The sequence below is a fragment of the Salmo salar genome, chromosome ssa01, assembly GCF_905237065.1.
Source record: "Salmo salar chromosome ssa01, Ssal_v3.1, whole genome shotgun sequence".
Classification (NCBI taxonomy): domain Eukaryota; kingdom Metazoa; phylum Chordata; class Actinopteri; order Salmoniformes; family Salmonidae; genus Salmo; species Salmo salar.
In genome coordinates, this window is record NC_059442.1 from 43,281,267 (window position 1) to 43,289,331 (window position 8,065).

The following is an 8,065-nucleotide window of genomic DNA, read 5'->3' on the forward strand; positions in this document are numbered from 1 at the left end:
AAAGTGTCTGAATACTTATGTAAATGTGATATTTCCGTTTTTATTTCTTTATACATTTTTAAAAAATTATTAAAAAAACTTTTGCTTTGTCATTATGGGTTACTGTGTGTCTATTGATGAGGTAAACAAAAAAGGGTGTAAGGTAACCAAATGTGGAACATGTCAAGTGTTCTGAATACTTTTCGAATGCACTGTATGGACTCCATTGTGGGAGCTCAGCTTTCAGCCCTAAATAGGCTATAGGATAGTGTTTCTGAGTTGTTAGGAACGTTTTGGACATAATAACATTCGTTTCTAACTCATTTCATTTTCACAGAAGTGTTAAGTAAGAGTTTTATTCTGTTATTTATTCCCTTTGTCTTTGGGGAGGGGGTCTCTTCTTTGATTTAGCAAATGTCTAATCACTGCTTGGGATTTTTTTAAAGCGCCCCATTGATGACTCTAACCTCTCTCATCCAAATGGAATTGACACCATTAAAGTAATTTACAGGTTAACACTTCTGAAAGGTTCGGAAGGGTTGAGTGGTCCTGGAACTTTAATGCGGCCGTAATGAGGATGACCGCAGGTTAACGACGTATGTAGTCGTGTTTCAGAGGGCCATGGCTGGATTTCTCGTGAGAAGGACAAACGAAACAATATTTACGACACTTTTAAGCATCCATCACTTTGACATCTGGTCGTCTAGCACCTGGTCTTCATTAACATTAAATATTACATTCCGGACTAATTTGGAGCAGAGCTCGGCCAATCAAATAGATTGGAAAATCTATTTCGCACAACAGTCAAATATGAGTGGAAATAAGGGTCTTTTGTATTTGGTAGCTCTTCGAAACTAGTTCATGTAAACATTACTATAGTTTTAAGTCAGCAGTGTTGAGGAACGTGTTCATTCGTATTGTTTGTTCATTGGATCTTGCCAATGCCTAAAATGATCTCTGTATCTTCGTCATCAGCATCTTCAGTATCATCATTAGCCTATGTAAAATAATGTAGACTCAACCTAAATCCAAGCCCATAACCTCAACCCAAACCGATCTAACCTAAACACCCTAACATTAAGCCTGAACATGTAGTAAAATAGTGTTACAGATATGCGTTATGAAAATGTAATATTGAATAAAACGTTTAAAGTCAAAGTTTGTCCAATACATTTAAAGGCCAAAATAATTGTGAAATGACTGTAAAGATATCTTTCTTTACATAACACCATAAAGTATAGGCATATATGATAACTAATACGCCTATTGTGTTCATTGTCATTCCCTCCCAAAGTTGCTTGATGAACACAAGGAAAGGACTCACCTGGGAGAGTGGCCTAAAAACACCTGTAAACTATACATGGCGGATTAACCTAACCGAATAATAAAAAACAAGTTTGAGGCAGTGTCCATCCCCAAGGCCCTGGAGGAAACTCCCCACTGCATAGCAGCGCAAGGCTGTTGGAATCTGCACCATAGCACAATGTTGCAGCGGGTTGGTCTGTTGATTTGAGGGATACAAAATACAAGCAGTCTGACTGTCTCCTCACGTGGGAGCCAGTATTTTTTTAAGGATAGCCCCATAATTTTGAGTCTGCAACGGGTTCAGTTTGTTGCGAATATGCGCATTTATATAAACTAGCCAACTGCGCTGCGGGCGCCCCGGGTTAGGTTGGAGAGTTGCCTTGAAACCCGACGTTGAATTGCAATGCATTTCCTGGCAGAAATTCGCGTTTGGATCATGTAATGTGAGATATTTCCACAGGAAAGAATAATTACATCCACTTTTCAAAGCACTGGTATTGGGTTGAGATTTCTATCACCTGAACCATGCACACACGATAAAAAAAAGACATACATGACACTCATGTATACTTGCCTAGCTCGTGCACATATTTACATGGTTCTGTACACGCTTCAGGTGATATAAATCTGAACGCATGACCAGTGCTTTGAAAAGTGGATGAACTTATACTTTCCTTTTGTCTCACATTCCTACTGCCAAACGACCAACCGTATGGGCAACAGGTAAAGTATGTTAAGATAAAAAAAAATCCCCCAACATTCTGGCTTGTAGAGGTCAGGAGAGATAACTTTTCTGATTAAAACGCTCATTCCTGCCTGATGTAGGATAGAAGTTCCCACATATGCTGAGCACTTGTTGGCTGCTTTCCCTTCACTCTGGTCCAACTCATCCCAAACCATCTCAATTGGGTTGAGGTCGGGTGATTGTCGAGGACAGGTCTGATGCAGCACTCCATCACTCTCCTTCATGGTCAAATAGCCCTTACACAGCCTGGAGGTATGTTGGGTCATTGTCCTGTTGAAAAACAAATGATAGTCCCACACCATAACACTTACATGCTTCACGGTGGGAACCACACATGCGGAGATCATCCATTCACCTACTCTGTGTTTCACAAAGACACGGCGGTTGAAACCAAATATCTCACATTTGGACAGATTTCCACTGGTCTTAATGTCCATTGCTCGTGTTTCTTGGCCGAAGCAAGTCTCTTCTTATTATTGGTTTCCTTTAGTTGTGGTTTCTTTGCAGCAATTCGACCATGAAGGCCTGTTCTACACAGTGTTCTCTGAACAGTTGATGTTGAGATGTGTCTGTTACTAGAACTCTGTGAAGCATTTATTTGGGCTGCAATTTCTGAGGCTGGTAACTGTAATGAACTTATCCTCTGCAGTAGAGGTAACTCTGGGTCTTCCTTTCCTGTGGCGTTCCTCATGAGAACCAGTTTCATCATAGCGCTTGATGGCTTTTACAACTGCACAAGAAGACACTTTCAAAGTTCTTGATATTTTTCCGGACTGATTGACCTTCATGTCTTAAAGTAATGATGGACTGTCATTTATCTTTGCTTATTTGATCTGTTTCTTGCCATAAAATGGACTTAGGATCATCACTTTATTTTAAGAATGTGAAATGTCAGAATAATAGTAGTTGTCCTTAAGCCATTTTGCCACAACTTTGAAAGTATGCTTGGGGTCATTGTCCATTTGTAAGACCCATTTGCGACCAAGCTTTAACTTCCTGACTGATTTCTTGAGATGTTGCTTCAATATATCCACATCACTTTCCCATGATGTCAAGCAAAGAGGCCCTGAGGTTGAAGGTAGGCCTTGAAATACATCCACAGGTACACCTCCAATTGACTCAAATGATGTCAATTAGCTTAACAGAAGCTTCTAAAGCCATGACATCATTTTCTGGAATTTTCCAAGCTGTTTAAAGGCACAGTCAATTTAGTGTATTCTGACCCACTGGAATTGTGATACACGGAATTATAAGTGAAATAATCTGTCTGTAAACAATTGTTGGAAAAATTACTTGTGTCATGCACAAAGTAGATGTCCTAACCGACATGCCAAAACTATAGTTTGTTAGTGGTTGAAAAACGAGTTTTAATGACTCCAACCTAAGTGTATGTACACTTCCGACTTTAACTGTATAAAAATATATATACATAATTTTTTTTATGTATATACTTATTTTTATGTATATATATTTATATTTTTTTGTGCCTATTTTGCATGTTATTTTGGCATTAATACATGTCACATATCAGTTTGCAAACAATGTAAAAATAATCATGGAGTTAATAAAGCCGCATACAAACATGGTCTCTTTTTTGCATTCTTGAGTAAGGCAGCTCCAAAATGCAGGTGTTTCAACCTAGCTCAGTGCTTCCTGTGGTGGTGGGGCAGCCAGCTGAAAATACAGCGTGTAGGGGTTGGTAATGTTCTCTAGTTGCGCCGTGATTGGCTCAGTGTTCTGTCACTCATGGGGACACTACATCACCGCAAAACTAAGGGGGGGGCTTGAAAATTCAAGGCCCTTGGGTGCTGCCATAGAGTTACATTAAAAGTGCCCATCCAAGAAGGCTCAAGATCATTGGCCACAGATATAATGTGATTTTATCTACCGCAGCTTTGATTGGACTGATCATGTCAACATCATACTTTCAAAATCTTAGCTAGACAAGCAGTCATGATCATGAATCACGTCGGCAATCTACTGGCAAATCCTTTTCCATCCTTGTCATATGAAGATAAATTATAGATATCGGTGCTCATTGGCCATAAGCATTACACAACAAGTTGGAAATCACAAATTCAACAATGAGTGCTTTGGAAGGAATCAGGTAAAAGGTTGAATATATTGGCCATGCTGTCAATCCAGCATGACTTCTGCCACGTTCAAGACAACTGGAAACTCAGAAAAAAATGAGCTTCGACTGGGAAAATACGTTTTGAATGGTCATCCAACTCGGAATTCCAAAACGGGAACTTAAGCTTTTTTCTAGAGCTCTGACTTGAAGACCACAGACGTCATGATTCCACCTTGTTTTTTTTCCAAGTTCCCAGTTATCTTGAAAGTACCCACGAGGACCGCTGCGCCACCTTCCTGTTCAAGTGAGCACAGAACAACAATGTGAGTCCAAAAATGTATTGTATGCTACTGCATAAATTATGTAATATGCCAAGGAGATATGTATACTGTAGCTAAGAAAGTAATACTAAGTGTATGTTGTGTAGTAAGATGTTAGTAGCCCATGTGCCTCACCCTAATAATTTGGTCCCTTTTCCACTCATAACTTAGCCTACTGTTCTGACTTGGTGGTGCACATGTAGCCTATAGCCTGTTTTAGAGAAATCTAAGCATTGAATATCGTAAGAGCTTTAATTGTCTGCTTATATGCCCCCTTTATTTATCCTACAGTTCTGATTTGGTGTACAGAGAGAATACTGTAAGAAAGGCCCATGTTCTGAATTCTGTCGCTGTACATTTCAAAAGTGCTGAACAAATAGTTATATTGTCTATGTCCGTCCTAGCTTGCTCATTAATGTCTTTATCGAAATAACAATTACGGATTGCCTCTAATCCGCTCGTCATCCCCTTATGCCGTAGTTTGTACATTTCAATTGTCATTCGAAACCATATTTGTTTAAGCAAGTCAGCCATATCAGATATGTTTTTTTAAAGGTATTAAAAGAGGCTGAATGAATGTTTCACTGCCAGACAAGGCTCCACTGATAGCCAAGTGTAGCAGTGGTAAGAACTTACTCCATGGGGCTGAAAAGAAAGCTATGCTGTTGGGACAGCTTTATGTAGGCCCTAACAGTTTGTGGGGACTGTTTGTCACCGTTATAGTGCAATTAATGTGTTGTGTAGTGTCTTTGCTGGCATGCATCTAAAAAATAAAAATACATTTTTTTGCCTGACCAAGATTTACATGCAAAAATCGCCACTGGTTCCAGGTTTTCCCAATTTGTACTGGATAAGATTCAGCTTGGTATTAAACTAAGCTTGACAAAATGATACAAATACTTATTTCAAATATTAGCCTACATTAGATCCTGTACATTACCCAAATGAAACATGTATGATCATGCCCATTCACAAAACAGTTATAAATTGTTTTAGAATGATATCTTGTGAGGTGTTATGGCAGAAAAGAAGCCTAACAATGCACTTTGGCTGCTCTACGAGTAGTGTGGATCACTCATAGATGTGCAAAGGTTTTTAAGAGTCACATTACTAACAAAGGTTCTGGGAAACACCTCGGCTACTAAAGATAGCCTACATCATAAGATGGTTTTAACGATGATCATAACGCTACGCAGGCTCTGGGAAACGAGGCCCAGATCTCCTAATAAATATATATATATATATAACTCAACAAAAAAAGAAACGTCCTCTCACTGTCAACTGCGTTTTTTTCAGCAAACTTAACATGTGTAAATATTTGTATGAACATAACAAGATTCAACAACTGAGACATAAACTGAACAAGTTCCACAGACATACAAACATGAAATAGCCTTCATTTCTCAGAACAAGAGTAGACTGACGAGTTTCAGAAGAAAGCCCTTTGTTTGTAGCCATTTTGAGCCTGTAATCGAACCCACAAATGCTGATGCTCCAGATACTCAACTAGTCTGAAGAAGGCCAGTTTTATTGCTTCTTTAATCAGTACAACAGTTTTCAGCTGTGCTATCATAATTGCAAAAGGGTTTTTTAATGATCAATTAGCCTTTTAAAATGATAAACTTGGATTAGCTAACACAACGTGCCATTCGAACACAGGAGTGATGGTTGCTGATAATGGGCCTCTGTAGGCCTGCGTAGATATTCCATCAAAAATCTGCCGTTTCCAGCCACAATAGTTATTTACAACATTAACAATGTCTATCTACATTGTTTTTCTGATCAATATCAACCTTCAGCTCATGCAGGAGAATATAACAAACCCATTTAATTTGCGGAAACTCATGCGCCGTCTTGTGTTTTTGGACCATCACTTGACAAAGGAGATTTTAAGAGACATGGCATGCCCTCCACATGGTTTCCCTGCTACAGACTAAAATCCAGGGAATTCTGCACAGGAATTCTATTCCACGATGAAGTGGCGCCATCTTGTGGATATGCAATAGTTTTTACCTGAAGCACTGAACCACCAGGCCACTGACAGTTCTCACTATCCACCTATTTGGGTTACTGTACCATCAATTCCATTTTTCTCTGCCTGAAATACATGTGCAGCTGATCCTTAGCCCTATGTTCCTGTGAGTCTTCCTAAGTACCCCCTGTGGATAGGCCAGGTACCCCCAGTTTGAGAACCACTGGCCAGTGTACAAAACATTTAGAACACATGCTCTTTCCATGACATGGACTGCCAGGTGAAAGCTATGATCCCTTATTGATGTCACCTGTTAAATCCACTTCAATCAGGGTAGATGAAGGGGAGGAGACTGGTTAAAGAAGGATTTTTAAGCCATGAGACATTTTTAAGCAACTGAGACATGGATTGTGTATGTGTACCATTCAGAGGGTGAATGGGCAAGACATGGAACACTTGTTCTAAGGGCAAAAGGGGGTGTAAGGTGTTCCTAATGTTTTGTACACTCAGTGTATATCCAACTACAGTATAACTAAAGTCGTAACATGTTTTTTTGTCTCCTTTTCGAGTAAATGTACTTTTAATAACGTTTTGGGAAACAGTCATTTAAAAATAGACTAAATTATGTTTGCATTGGTATTTGGCTATAGGGTGATGACCTTATGCACACTAAGAAAAAGAGGGTTCCTTTTAAGGGTTCTTTGGGAAGGGTGATGGTTCTGGGTGGAACCATACTGACCCAAAGAACACTTTGAGCCCTTACAATGGTTCTTTGCAGTTCAGAAAAGGGATATTTCCTCTTTTATTGATGATTAAAATGTCGGCTGGCGGCTCATTTGAATATTTTGGCGGTGGCTTGCTCACAGCTCTTTTTTGTGCAACCGTGAGTGAGCATGTCATTCCAGTTATCTAATCTGTTGTGTTATGCCATTTCACATAGAAATTATTAGAGTCATTGATGGTGTCTTGTAAAAGACTTGTGTATGGCCTTGTGTCAATTGAGAACTGTTGTCCAAATCAGTTGTTCTCAAATCTCTCTCCTTAGGGGGCTCAACTGTCTGAGCTAGCACACCTGATAGGTTTAATTATTGTGCTCATTTACAAAATCAGTGTGCCATATTGTGCTGTTCGTGTCATGTTTTCATAACTGCACACCATTATTGATATTGAATCAGATGTTTCACTCTGGATTTCAGATAAGGCTTAATTGTTCATTTAGACCTATAGCAAATGAGATCTACACATAATAAGGCCCCACTCTGCGTTCTTGGTCCGGTTGAGTGAAACTATGCCCTCAAGAGGGCAGCGTGGTACCACAGTGGCTTGCAGTCCTTGGAGTTCAATGCTTATGCAGTATTGGTACAAGCATGTTAGATACTATAGAAGAAAATACATTTGAAATTGTAAGAATCAGATGGCTTGCCCGAGGACACAAAGGGGAAACCTGCCCATGTTTTACAGAGAAAAGCATTTGGTAGGCATTTGTAAATGTGTTGTTTTATGTCGCCTATGAGGCTCATATAGAGAAATACAAGAAAAAGGGAATATCACAATTTATTCAAACATACACTACATGGCCAAAAGTATGTGGATACCTGTTCATCAAGCATCTCATTCCAAAATCATGGGCATTAATATGGAGTTGGTCCCCCCTTTGCTGCTATAACAGC